General features: G+C 45.6%; 1 long non-coding RNA gene across 1 annotated transcript in view; it reads right to left on the minus strand.

Annotated features, from left to right (window-relative positions):
• Positions 1–1,791: 1,791 nt before the first annotated feature.
• The window catches only part of LOC138301946 (uncharacterized), a 137,808-nt gene continuing 124,767 nt past the window's right edge, over positions 1,792–14,832 (minus strand). Inside the window, exon 5 of the long non-coding RNA XR_011205182.1 lies at positions 1,792–3,117. This is a non-coding gene — a long non-coding RNA (uncharacterized lncRNA). The remainder of the gene's footprint in view (positions 3,118–14,832) is intronic.

Genomic DNA, 14,832 nt, shown 5'->3' on the forward strand with positions numbered 1-14,832 from the left:
ATGGGAAGCTGCTTATGAGTTGCTCTTCGTGGAGGATGCAGCTCTAAACTCATTGTTGGGCACACCACCGAATGCTTCTACCTTGGCTGGAGCTCAGGCTTTGTAACGCAAATGCTTTTTGATTTTCCTTGGCAATGACCTTCCTACTTTACCAGCTGCCAAAGTGGGAATGATCTCGGATTCGATTGGCAACTTCCAAAATGACTCTGACTCTTAAAATTCAGCCCTTTTTATGCCACAGTTACAATTTTAAAATGGCCTTTTTACACATACTCAAGTGTCTTTTTAACTTGTCATTATTGACATTCTTATATATATGCCTTAGGTTGAAATTTGGTAGCTTTTATACCTAATTAGGCTTTTAACCACCTTTGAACTGGCAAGGGGAGGGTGTTGTGTAGTCATTTTAATTATAGCTTCATACATGTTATTTTAGCGAACTAGGCCTGCCGCTGTGCACTTTAACCTAGACATATTTTATTCATCTTCATTTTATTATTTTAACCATAGCCACATTAGCAGTCTTGTTTTATTTTTCTCCATCTAGCTGTTCTTTGCCTAGGCTAGAACTGAGTTCTTAAACAAGACATTTCTTTCAGTCTGTGCTTTTCTCAAGGCTGCAGTAAGATAGGTTGCCAGCAAACGTGGTAACGCTTTGTCTCTAGTGTGCATAGAAACATACACACTCTTACGTAGGGATCCACTTTTTGGAACATCAGCTGTTTTATTATACAAACACTACTTTGACCCATGTACATTAGAGGGCGATTCCAGCCAGAGGACCACGACTGTATGCTGATTGTTGAGTGCTTTACTTCAGCTGCTTATGTAGATTACAGGCCTCTTGCTCAGGTATGTGGGATGATGTCTTCCCAGAGGAACCTGAAGGGCAGAGCTAGAGCTTAACAAGCTGTGCTCTAACATAGAAAAGGTACAAGCTATTTTAACGACTTTAGTGACAATATGGTAGCGTTATTTTTATGCTTTACTCTCTTTGTCACAATTTTAATCCTGTCATGCTTCATCGTCTTAGTTATTGCAGTACATGCTTTATTATCTAAGGTGCAGTTACTTCATTAAAATGTATACATGCACTCAATGCACTTCGCCATGGGGCTTCTTCTAACTGCCTTCTCTCTCTATGTATTCTCTTCAGAGGGGGCTGGATTTGAGCTTATTGGTTATTTTACTAAGACCTTGATGATGGTACATTGCTGTTGCTGACAGGCTAAGTTTGTCACCTTGACAATCTCTTTCAGAGCCCCTCATCTGCAGATGGGAGTAGCAGTTGTATAACACGTCGCACATAATGAAGGGGCATCCCTTTGGAGAGAGGATGCCTAACACCCCCATCCCACGCAAGGGGGGAATTTCCCGCAGGGGGTAGGGGTGCATGCTGCTACTTCTCTGATAGGATGGGGCTGCTCTGTTTATGGATGACAGTCACTTCTCTTATCTAGTTGCAAAAGATAACTCTGCTAACCAGTCAAGCTCTGATCCCTGACCACACTCTTCTTGGCATTTCTATCCCAGCTTTCAAGCATCAAAGGGTTAATAGCAGCAGAGCAGGGCACCACTTGTGTCCGTGTTGGTCATCCATAATAGAAAAAGCACGATTTCTATAGTAAAAGGAAGCATTGGCAACACAGTTTTCTCTATTGTGATCTTTTAGCCTTCCCAATGCTTTTTAGCCATGCTCCACAGCTTCTGCCATGTTGTGCAGAATGGCTAAAGTTAACAAAAAAGCAAACAGAAGCCTTTGATGAGGCCACCCGCATCATTTCACAGGCAAAGAAATATGGAAAAGTGCTATCTAGACCTTGCTATTATCTGAAAACTAGTTTTATCTTTCTAGTGTACTGCCGAACAGAAATCTTTTCTGAAAAAAAAGGACCCAATACGCACTGTTGCAAATGTTCTCAATGTCTATTCCTCACTAGTGAGATGAATTTTGCTCATGCATCAGAAATGTTCCAAATTCTACCAAAGCAAGCTTTTGTACATTCAATCTCACATATTTCAATATTTAGAATGTTAAATTCTACAAAGGTAGTTAACTATGGGACCACAACACGGTGAAACACATTTGGTTCACCAACCTCCTAACAGACCAGATTTTGGGCTTTTACAAAAGATTTTCCAAACATAGAGAAGGGAATGAGAAATGGTATGCAGAGGTGGACAAGATTGTTACTGCATCAAAGATATTTTGGGAAGATTTGGATGCGTTGTTTTCAATTATAATGGCAAAGGATTCGTGGATTAAAAGGAAGACGATGGTAAAGTGGTCAGATGAAGCATTGTTATGGAGTCTGCTGAGTTATAAGAAATTTACGGGGATCTAGAATTTTTTAATATAAAATAAAAATATATTAACTAAATAAAACATGAGTGAAAACTAGGCCTAACCAGAAGTCGCATTTAAATGTGAACTTTCCTTTCTAAACTTTGCATGACCTGTGTCGCTTGACTTGCTTAACTTGCTGGCACTGACAAAATCCAATAAACTTTATCAAGCATAAATGCAACAGAATTCTTCCTATCTTGACCTTTGCATAGCCTATGCATGACACAAACTTATATTAAGTTTATTGTTTCTGTCTTACTGACCTGCATCAGATTTTCAAAACTTGCTAAACTAATCTGAAATTTGCTTCTTTATGAATAGCCTTATGGTGTGAAGATGTGTGAGAATGAAATGACAAAGTGTAAATAAACTTAAAACCTATACAAGTGTTTGTTTTTCAGAGAGTAAAGCACATGAGAAAGAATGCCTATGTATCTAGATTAATGTTTTGTGAAACATTTTGTGTCACGTGTTGGGACTACTATTTGTTCAAAAAGTCACATCAACAGAAAGTGTTCCATTCCCATGAAATTCTGGCTTCTGATTGGATGTCTAATATCTTGAATGAAACAACTTTGCTAAAATATATTCTACAAGGTATGTGTATAAAAAATGTCCCAGGAAATGTCCAGGGCTCCAAAAGACCTCTACATCCAAAGGGTAGAGCGAGCATCCACCCCTAAGTACCCGTTTTCCAAGTGGTGCAAACTTGCCAACAGCCGCGGACCGCAGCACCAGGGACAGCCAAAGCACCTCTGCATCGGGACTCCCTGTGGAAGACAATAAGAAACTGATTGTTAACTCTTGGTCTAAGGCCCTTCAGAACCTTAAGTCCAGATGGGCTCCCCTGAACTCACCCTGGAAGTGCCCGGGTCCACACTTTGATTGTCGCCATTGAGTTCAATGAGAGCCATTCAAACAGTGAAAATACTCTATTTTCCAAAGCTTCTATAATTCATGACTCTGGTTGTGTGTAACTTAGAAAGTTCATTTTGTTGTCTAAATTAAGATAAAAATCTGTTTTATTTTCTTTAATTGGTGTCAGATTTCTTTCAAGTTATGTCATTTACTTCTTGTCTATGTGGTTGTTGTGAAATGCTTTACACATGTTCCTCTAGGTAGCCTGACTGCTCTTTGGCATACTACCAGGACTGAGCTAAGGTTTACTAGTGTGAAACTAAGGTCTACTAATAGGTAATGTGCTGGTACTACATGGTGCGACTCCCCAGTCATACCACATAATACTGCCACCGTGCTGCAGGGAGGGTGAGGAAAACACCCCCTGAAGGTATGCCAGCATTTGATATGATGGTTGAAAAAGGGTTACACACATGTGTTTGGTATCATCGGTAGTGTAAGATCACCGAAAAAGAAGGGTCACTAACCTTTCCTTGGTGGGGAGCATTTAATTTATTGGTAGATTATCAAACGTTTTACATTAAAATGAAGCCATTTCCCAAACCCACACAATATGAAGCACTTAGTGAATGGGAGAAGATGGTGTGAATTTAGGACAGAGAAAGATTTCAAAGACCAATTAGAAAAGCAATAAGAAATCACGCAGATGCAGATTGGGATGAGCGAGCACAGGTATGGAGGAAGTGTATATGAGAAGGTTCTAGATTATATCCCATAATTACAAAAGAAGAAACCTTAAAACTAAATATTCTGAAAAGCCAGATAAGGAAAAATATGAAAGGAGAAAAATAAGTGAAAACTGAAACAATTGATTCAGATTCTGATCAAATGCCATAATTTACCCTGGGTTACCCTTATATCAAATAACCTCCAGTATGTCAGGGCCAGTATTGTGACACTGCTGCCCTATCCCATATGCCAATGGTTTCCTCCCTTATGCAAAAGAATATCTCCAATGAGCCAGCATCAGCATTTAGCTATAGATGCCCCCATGCAGAGTCATTTATTCTTCCTCACTATTTTATACTCCCTGTAACTCATTCTCGCACTCTTTTTTACTCTTACTAAGTCATACTTACTCATTCACTTGTACTACCTCTGCCATTCTCACTCATGCACAATCATTCTCACATACTCTCACTCACTCTCGCTTCTTCATTCACACTCACTCACATTGACTCTCCATCATACTTTCCCACTTAAGTTCTTTCGCTCTTATTTTTCAAATATTCTGACTCACTCATATTCACTGACACTCAATTTCACTTATTCTAACTCAATGCCTGTCATTGACTCTCACTCACTAACTGACACTGATGTTAATTCACTTTCACTCACTCACACGTCTCACACAGACACATGCACTCTTACACACAAACACACTCTCACAGTGCTTAAGAATTGCAGAAGTGTGGATCAAAGTGCTGTATAAAAAACAAGTAATAATAATATAATAATAATAATAATATTAATAATAAACCAAGGGCCTGTTGACTGGTTATAAATGTTTTCTAGATCAGTCTGTACTTTCAGTGATTTTTGGACAAGTGTAGGTAGAATAGTTCCTGAAGCATATTTTTCTTTCCCAGTATGAAGCACTGTATAAAAACAAGTTTTTGTTCTTCTTCTTATTCTTGTTATTACTAGTAGAAGTAGTTGCAGTAGTTGTAGTAGTAGTACTAGGAGTGTTTTATTGCTGTTGTTCTTGTCATTTTTAATACTATTATTACTTGTTATGTATACAGCACTTCAATCCACACTTCGGCAACTCCTAAGCACTGTAAATTATAGATATTGGTATTATCAACTCATTGTAATACAATTTTTACTCAGTGAATCCTCAAGATGCTGAATATAGCTGAATCACAGCATCAAATGTATAAGTCTTTTAGGTTTTTTTCAGGGTAGTCCACTGTCATAAAAATGCTTTGCTCTTAATTTCAGTAAGTTATTTATTTACCAATCTAAGGGCCCCACACAAGAGTTGCTCTATATTACTGTAAAAACTAAAGCACACATTGGATGACTGATCTGCTTGAGATCTGGTCTAGCTTTTCCAGCAGCAGTGCTAGAGTGGCACTGCCATACAACTCCTAAAGCCATTTGGTGTTGGTCAGCTCCACTCAACCCTTTTCAGCATACACACCTCCACGGGCTGAGAGCAATGGGCGAATGAAAACACATTTTTTCCAACACACACGGCCAAACTCCAGAAGAGGCTGCAACGCATCCAGAGCACCTCCGCATGCCTAATCCTGGACATCCCCGCCACTGCCACATCACAGGCCATCTGAGAGACCTGCGCTGGCTCCCAGTCAACAAGAGAATCACCTTCAAACTCCTCACCCACGCTCACAAAGCACTGCACAACACCGGACCAGAATACCTCAACAGACAGTTCTCCTTCTACTACCCGACCCGGCATCTCCGCTCCGCTGACCTCGCAACCATCCCACGTGTCTGCAGAGCTACACCTGGCAGCAGATCATTCTCACAGCTTGCCGCCAAGACGTGGAACACTCTTCCCACCCACCTGCATCAGACCAAAGACCTCCTTACCTTCAGGAAACTTCTCAAGACCTGGCTGTTCAAGCAGTAGCAGCACCTCCCTCCCTCCCCCACCTCAGCGCCTCGAGACCCTCACACGTGAATAGTGCACTTTACAAATTCCTGATTGATTGATTGATTCACACACACACACACACACACACACAGATTACACTCAAAGACCCATCTCTGTGGTGCCAGGCACTAAACTTGTGACCTGTCAGCTAATTTGCTTTTTGCAACATTGTAGTTAGACACTTAAAACTGGCTAAAACAAAACTGTAAACTCATGTGGTGAACGAGCCAGTAGCTTTAGCTTTGTTTTCAAGACAAGCATGCCGCACTACAGCAAAATTCTTGTTTTTCCTTTTCAGAAATAAAACATCACACAGTGAGCATTATAATTCAGGGGTCCCATAGACTCTGCCAGGGGTAGCAAAGGGCAAACAAGAGGTCACAGCTGCCACCCCTGGTGACACCTAATTGATGTCCATGACAGTCAGTCTAGCAAGATGTTTGGTTCGAATGTTATAGTTATATTTTGATGCACAGCAGACTAGAGTGTCTTCCAGGCTACTGGTAAAGCTTTTGGACTGTCACTCTGAAGTTGAAGGTTGAGATCAATCAATCAATCAATCGATCAAGGATTTATAGAGCGTCCTACTCACCCGTTAGGGTCGCAAGGCGCTTGGAGGGGGAGAGCTACTGGTCGAAAAGCCATGTCTTGAGGCGTTTCCTGAATGATAGGAGATCTTGGATCTAGCGGAGGTGGAGCGGTAGGGAGTTCCAGGTCTTGGCGGCTAGGTGAGAGAAGGATCTTCCTCTGGCGGTGGTGCGACAGATGCGGGAGATGTAGGCGAGGGCAAGGTTGGCTGAGCGAAGGTTGTGGGTGGGCACGTGGAAGGTGAGTCTGTCGTTGAGGTAGGCAGGACCTGTGTTGTGGAGGGTTTTGTGTGCGTGGACGAGGACTTTGAAGGTGATCCTCTTTGATACTGGTAGCCAGTATAGGTCTCTGAGGTGGGGTGAGATGTGGTCGCGGCGTGGGACATCTAGAATGAGGCGGACGGACGCGTTCTGGATTCTTTGCTGCTTTGATTGGAGTTTGTTAGTTATTCCTGCATATAGGGCGTTTCCGTAGTCCAATCGGCTGCTGACCAAGGCGTGGGTGACAGTTTTCCTGTTTTCGACGGGAATCCACTTGAAGATTTTGCAGAGCAATCGGAGAGTGTTGTAGCAGGAAGAGGAGATGGCGTTGACCTGCTGAGTCATGCTGAGTGTGGAATCCAAGATGAAGCCCAGGTTGCGTGCATTGGTGGTGGGTGGGGGTGCGGATCCTAGGGAGGTTGGCCACCAGTATTCGTTCCAAGCCGAGGGGTTGGTGCCAAAGATGAGTATTTCTGTCTTGTCTGTGTTTAACTTGAGGTGGCTTGATTCCATCCAGCTGGAGATGGCGTGAAGTCCGTTGTGGAGGTTGTTCTTGCCAGTTGTAGGGTCTTTCGTGAGGGAGAGGATGAGCTGAGTGTCGTCTGTGTAGGAGACTATGTTGATGTGGTAGGTTTGTGCGATGTTGGCGAGGGGGGCCATGTAAATGTTGAAGAGTGTGGGGCTGAGCGAAGATCCTTGGGGGACGCCACAGGTGAATACAGAGGCTTCTCACTGGAACGGTGGGAGGCGGACTCCCTGGGTTCTGCCCGTGAGAAAGGACGAGATCCAATCCAGTGCCTTGTTACGGATTCCAGCGTTGTGGAGGCGTGTGCAGAGAGTGTGATGACATACTGGGGGTCATTCCGACCCCGGCGGGCGGTGGCCGCCGCCCGCCGGGCGGATACTGCCAAAAGACTGCACCGCGGTCAAATGACCGCGGCGGTCATTCTGACTTTCCCGCTGGGCCGGCGGGCGATCTCCAAAAGATCGCCCGCCGGCCCAGCGGGAAAGCCCCTGCAAGGAGGAAGCCGGCTCCGAATGGAGCCGGCGGATTTGCAGGGGTGCGACGGGTGCAGTGGCACCCGTCGCGATTTTCAGTGTCTGCAAAGCAGACACTCAAAATCTTTGTGGGGCCGTGTTAGGGGGCCCCTGCACTGCCCATGCTTGTGGCATGGGCAGTGCAGGGGCCCCCAGGGGCCCCACGACACCCGTTTCCGCCATCCTGTTATCACCAGGAACAGGATGGCGAGAAGGGGGTCGGAATCCCCATGGCGGCGCTGCAAACAGCGCCGCCATGGAGGATTCCCTGGGCCAGGGGTAAACCGGCGGGAAACCGCCGGTTCCCCTTTTCTGACCGCGGCTTTACCGCCGCGTTCAGAATGGCCCAGGAAGCACCGCCAGCCTGTTGGCGGGTCAGAATGACCCCCACTGTGTTGAACGTTGCGGAGAGGTCCAGGAGGATGAATGCTGCTGCTTCTCCTTCGTCGAGCATGGTCCTGATGTCATATGTGGCAGCAAAGAGTGCGGTCTTGGTGCTGTGGTTTTTGCGGAATCCGGATTGGGAGGTGTTGAGTACCTTGCTGTCTTCCAAGAACCAGGATAGTTGACTGGTCACGATTTTTTTGATGACCTTCGCTGGGAAGGGGAGGAGGGAGATCGGTCTGTAGTTCTTGGGGTCGTCAGGGTCTGCCTTTGGTTTCTTCAGCAGGGCGTTAATTTCTGCGTGCTTCCATCTCTCTGGGAAGATGGCTGACTCGAAGGAGCTGTTGATGGTGTTGCAGAAATGGGGAGTGATGATGGTGTTAGCTTTGTTGAAGATATGGTGTGGGCAGGGGTCCGATGGTGATCCGGAGGGGATGGAGGCCATGGCGTTGGTGGTGTCTTCTATGTTGATGGGGGTTCAGGTGTGGAGGAAGTGGGCGTTGCTTGGAGCGTTGGGTTCGTAGGTGTTGTAGTTAGCTGGTGGGTCTGGGGGTTGAAGCTGTTGTGGATTTCTTCTATCTTTCTACGGAAGTGGGTTGCGAGTGAGTTACAGAAGTCCTGTAATGGCGGGGGTTCGTTGGAGCAGGTCCTGGGGGTGGAGAGCTCTTTGATGATGCTGAAGAGCTCTTTGCTGATGTGAGCGTTGGTGTCAACGCGGTTTTTGAAGTGGGTCCTTTTGGTAGTGCGGATCAGTTGGTGATGTTTGCGTAGGGCATCCTTGAAGGCGATGTGGTTGGAGTTGGTAGGTTCAAGGTGCCAGGTTTTTTCCATTCTGCGACATAGCCATTTGGATTCCTGTAGGTCTGTGGTGAACCAGCTAGCCTTGATTCTGTGGGGGGTGTTTGGGGGTTCTTTGAGCGGTGTGAGGGTGTTGGCGCAGTCTTCTATCCAGTGAAGCAGGTTGGTGGCGGCTGTGTTGGGGTCCGGGGTCCCGGGGGGGCGAGGGTGGACATCAGTTGATCCATTGGTATTTTGCTCGAGTTGCGTCGGGGAGGTTGTGCACGGCGGTGGTGAGTGTCTGGTTTTTGGTAGGAGAAGTGGATGCAACTGTGGTCTGTCCGGCTGAGTTCGGTGGTGTGGCTGAAGGAGACGTGGTTGCTGGCTGAGAAGATTGGATCGACTGTGTGGCCTGCCGAGTGGGTGGGTGAAGTGACGAGTTTCTTGAGGCCGAGGTCGGCAAGGTTGTCGATTAGATTGGTGGTGTTGGTATCATTGTTATCTTCTGGGTGGAAGTTCAGGTCACCGAGGAGGATGTAGTCTGTTGAGGCGAGGGCTTGGGAACTGATGGTGTCGGCGATGTCGTCGCAGAACTGCGGTCTAGGGCCAGGGGGTCTGTAAACCAGTGTTTCTCTGAGTGTGTTGTTGGCGTTGATGTGGATTCTGAAGTGGAGTTGCTCGGCGGATTTGATGGTGTCGTCGGAGTTGGTGGAGACTCTTCTGGTGTTTTTGTGGACTATGGCGATTCCCCCTCCTGGTTTGCTGCTGCGGTCTCTTCTGGTGATCTTGTAGTTTTCTGGTATGGCTATGGCTATGTCTGGTTCCGAGGCTGAGTTCATCCAGGTTTCGGTAAGTAATGCGATGTCGGGCGAGTATGTGGTCAGTAGGTCCCAGAGTTCAATTGCATGTTTGTGGACAGATCGAATGTTCAGCAAGATGCATCTTAGGCAGCTGTCTGTTGTTTTGATATGGTGTTCGGAGGTTAGGTTGCAGGTGAAGTTGCAGGCTTTGCAGGAGAAGGGTCCTCTGGTGTGCATTGGTGTGGACTGGAAGCAGATGGAGGAGCGTCCTGGATTGAGGGCGTGGAGTTCGTCGGCTGTGTAATGGTGTTTGGTGGTGCGGGGCGTGTTGGCCAGGGCGTCTGGCACTGGGCGTGGTCTTGGCGTGGACGGGCGCAGACGGGCTTGCCTTTGGTGCACCTTCGGCGCACCATCGCCGCGCCCGCTGCGCGTCCGAGCTGCGGCCGGCATAAGAGGGGAGGTGGGAGGGAGTGGCAGCTGGGAGGATGGGGTGGATTAGCCAATGACAGGGCAGAGGGAGCGGGGGAGCGGGGCTCAAGGTGGGAAACAGGAAAAGGAGCGGACCCGAGAGTCGAGGTGGAGGGAGGGGGGTGGAGCCGCGGAGAGGCAGTGGCAAGGGAGAGCCGGGGAAAGAAGGAGTGGATCAGCAAAAAGCAGCAGGAAAATCTGGCAGCCGGGTTTAGTGGTGGAGAGGAGGGAAGCAACCTGCCTGCAGGAGCAGGGTCAAAGGTCGGTCCGAGTATCTCATGGCAGTGTGTCTGTTTGTTTACTAGTATTTTGACTGTTAAACCTTCCTAGGGATGGAACATACATGTGTCTTTCGTATCACAATCTTTGGGTTGTCTGTCATAGGGATGTCTGGAGACACTACATTAATTAGTCTCTTGTGGCCTAATGGATAAGGCCTTGGACTCTTACAATGAATGGTGAGGGTTCCACTCCAGGTGTGTTTGTGTACATTTCCCTGTGAACATTTGTTTCAAACTTCAAATGTTTAAGGTTCATACACAAAAGTGATCTCGCTTGTTTTAATTGACAAATACAATTTTCTTTTCAATTTGTCCTAAAATATCTCATTCTACATATATCTTTAATCAAAACCTAGAAAACCTCTCTCTCTCCTTTTGTCTCAAGTTGTCTCTGTCAATCTATTTCTCTTAATTTCTTTCCCTTTCCTTCAATCTCTCACTTTCTCTCTCTCTCTCTAATGAGATGGAAGAGCGAGAAAGAGATTACTATTGCAATAGTCTCAGTCTCAGAGTCAGACTAGTAAGGTACTTAGTTTGAATGTTATATTTATGTTTGGAAGCACAGCAAAGCGGAGTCACTTCTGGCCTACTGGTCAAGGTCTTAGATTGTCCTTCAGCAGGCTAAGGTTCAAGTCCTAGTATTGGATGGCAGTGTATTGGTTTATTTCCTAGTGTTTTTACTGTTAAACCTTCCAAGTGATGGAACATTCACATATCTTTGCTGTTGAAATCTTCAGGTTGAATGTCTGGCCATAGCACAGGAGGAGCCACCTGTGGCATGATGGTTATTGTCTGAAACCCTCACACTTAATGTTAAGGGCTTCAGTCCAGATGTGTCTGCGGTCATTTACATACTTTAATTTGTTTTCAGCTTCAAATGTGCAAGATATTAAGTGTTATAGTTGCGTTTGGATGCACTGTAGAACACAGTCAACCCTGGCCTAATGGTCAAGGTCTTCGACTGTCACTCAGTACACCGAAGATTTAAATCATAGTATCACAGGACAGAGTGTTTGTTTAGTTACTAGTGTTTTGACAGTTAAACCTTTCCAGAGTCTAGTGATGGAGTTCTCACTTGTCTTTCCTATTAAATTCCTTGGGTTGGATCTCATAGATATGTTTGGATACAGCACATTAAGGAGTCACCTGTGGCATAATGGTTAATGTCTCAGACCCTTGCACTGAATGCCGAGGTATCTTGCCCAGGTGTGTCTGCGGTCATTTCCTTACATTAATTTGTTTTCAACTTCAAATATTTTAGGTTCATACTAAAAGGTGATCTTGCTCGTTTTAATTGACAAATACACTTTTCTTTTCAATTTGCCCTAAAATATCTAATTTTACTTAAATCATTTGTCAAAGCCTAAAAACCTCTCTCTCAAATTGTCTCTGCCAATCTCTTTCTCTTAATTTCTCTCTGTCTTTTGCAATCTGTCACTTTCGTTCAGTCTCTCTCTCACTATCCTCCCATAATGGTATAGAAAAAAGAAACAGAGATTAATATTGCAAAAGTCTCTCCCTACAATGACTTCAAAGAGTCATACTAGGAAGATGTTTGGTTTGAATCTTATAGTTGCTATTGGATGCACTGCAGAAGAGAGTCACTTATGGCCTAATGGTCAAGGTCTTCCCCTGTCACTCAGTAGGCTGAAGACTCAAGTCATAGTATCTCATGGCAGTGAGTTGTTTATTTAGTAGCTTTTTGATTATTAAACCTTCCTAAAGATGTAACATTCAGGTAAGGTCTCAGGCACTTACACTGAAAGCTGAAGGTGTTCTGTGGTCATTTGCCTATTTTATTATGTTTTCAACATCAAATGTTCAAGGGTCATACTGAAAGGTGATCCAGCTCGCTTTCATTGACAAATACACTTTTCCTCACAATTTCTCCTACAATATCTCATTCTACATATATCACTCATCAAAGCCTAAATAACCTCTCTCCTTCTCTCTCCCTTGCTCTCTCTCAAGTTGTCTCTGTCAATTTCTTTCTCTTAATTTCTCTCCCTCTCTCTCACTGTGGGAGCGGGGTGTTGGGGTAATTTTTAGGATAGGGCAGGGTAGGTTTTAGGGCACAGAGTGGAGTGGGGGAGTGGGGTCGTTTTTAGGACAGGACAGAGTAGTTTTTAGGACATGGCAGGGTAGGTTTTAGGATTCATGGGAGGTATGGGGGGTCGGGGTGGTTTTTAGGACAGGACAGGAAAGGGTAGTTTTTAGGACAGGGCAGGGTAGGTTTTAGGGTTCAGGGCGGGGGGTCAGGATAGTTTTTAGGACAGAGTGTGGTTTATTTTAGGGTTCAGTGCAAGGGGTTCGGTGTCGTTTTCAGGACATGGCAGAGTAGCTTTTAGGACAGGGCAGTGTTGCTTTTAGGGTTTAGGGCGGGGTGGAGGTAGTTTTTAGCACAGGGTGGGGTCGATTTTACAGTTCAGGGCAGGGTGGGGTGTCGGCGTAGTTTTAAGAACAAGGCGGGGTAGTTTTTAGGACAGGGTGGGGTAGGTTTTAGGGTTCAGGGTGGGGGCGGGTTTATTTTTATGACAAGGCATGGTAGGTTTTTGGGGTTCAGGGCGGTGGAGTTGGGTCATTTTTAGTACATGGTAGGGTGGGTTTTAGGGGTCAGGTGGGGGTTGGGTAGTTTTTAGGACAGGGCAGGGTAGCTTTTAGGGTGGGGCCAGGGTAGTTATTAGGACAGGGCAGGGTAGGTTTTAGGGTTCGGGCAGCAGTTTTTTTGCTTTTTAGCTGAAGATGCCATTAGTGTTCTTATCTCTGAATTCTGGGGTCATTGTGAAGGGTCCACATGCTTCACTGCTTTGCTGGCTATTTGTGTTTCTTCTGAGTTTTCAATTGTCCTTTGAATTGTCACTTGTGCAATGATTAAAAGTGGCACAGCCATTCCGAAGTAACAGCTACCAGATCTAGACTTATGAGGGGGCCATTGCGGCCACATGTAAATAGTTCTCACTTCCCAGTATCTTCGGCTGTCCTTATTGCTTTGTGCTGCCTTTACTGTACCTTAGCCCCTGACGAGAGGCTTTCTCTCCTTAGTTATCACGGTTTTGCACTCCATTATAAGGCCTTTTCAGGACACTTCATCTGCAGTGCTTATGTGTTGACATCTTAGGGCATCTTTAAAGTTTGGCGGACAGAGGAGTGTCCATCAAGCTGGAGGAAGACATTACCCCTGGCAACTTGATGGTTCTCTGCCTAGCAAATTTTGAGATGACCACTGGCCCTGTAGTAATATCTGTACATTGAAAGAAACCATCATCACAGCATAGCACCCATCATATTGGTGGAGTAGGTCTTCTCTAGGCAAATGGGAGTTTTCATATATTAGTGGAGTTTCTTCTGCTCCTCCCTCAGGGAACACATTTACACAGTCTTCTTTCTTACATCAGTACTTCTGATGCATGCTTGGTGTGCATTGAGCTTTTGTGTGGTCAGGAAAAAAGGACTCAGTATCTGGCCTTAAAGAAGCAATCAGTTTTTGCTTCAGATCTCTAGGCTAATGGATCGGCCATTTCTCCTGCAGACTGTCTCCTGCAATACTGACTATAATGTGTCCTTACCAATTGGGTTTTTCCATGGCCTTCAGAAGTATTAGATATCCTGCTTGTTTCTAAAAATGTCTGTTTGCCGGGGCTTCTGTATCCTCTTGTTACTCATATTAGATATCATAGCTGTTTGGTTGCAAAAGAGCTGTTGTCATTTTACTGTAGACTTAAAGCAGTCCCATTGCTTGCTTCCCTCGATGACAGAACATCAGGAAAAACAACAACAAAATGCAACAAATATTGATGACTGTATTATTGTGACCCTGTATCTGAGAAAGAAATGGACTATATTTTGACTCCCAAAACTCACCCTAAAAATATCCATTATGACTAAGGGCCAGATTACGAGTGTGGCAGTCTCAAAACTGCCAGACTTGTGGTGGCGGTCGGACTGCCACACCTGTGGCAGTGAGACCGCCACATTTAAACCCTGGCGGTCGGACAGCCAAAAGACCGCCATCTCCACCAGGATCTCTGATCCCGACAGGCTGACAGCAGTCTTGGTTGTAATCAGCCAGGGTGACACTGAAGCTGCCCTACTCATTACAACTATGTTCTCCGCCTTTTCATGCTGGTCCAACTGCCATGAAAAGGCTGATGAGAACAAATGCTGGGGAGAACAAGAGGGGACCCCTGCACTGCCCACGACATTGCCGTAGGCAGCGCAGGGATGCCTCCCCAGCACCGTTAGAATGTGCATTGTCTGCTCAGCAGACAGTGTAAATTCTGTGGGTGGAGGGGAGGCCCTTTATGGGATGGCATTGGACTTGCCGCCGCACATTTTCAACTGAGCTGAC

This window comes from Pleurodeles waltl, chromosome 6 (genome assembly GCF_031143425.1).
Source record: "Pleurodeles waltl isolate 20211129_DDA chromosome 6, aPleWal1.hap1.20221129, whole genome shotgun sequence".
Classification (NCBI taxonomy): Eukaryota; Metazoa; Chordata; class Amphibia; order Caudata; family Salamandridae; genus Pleurodeles; species Pleurodeles waltl.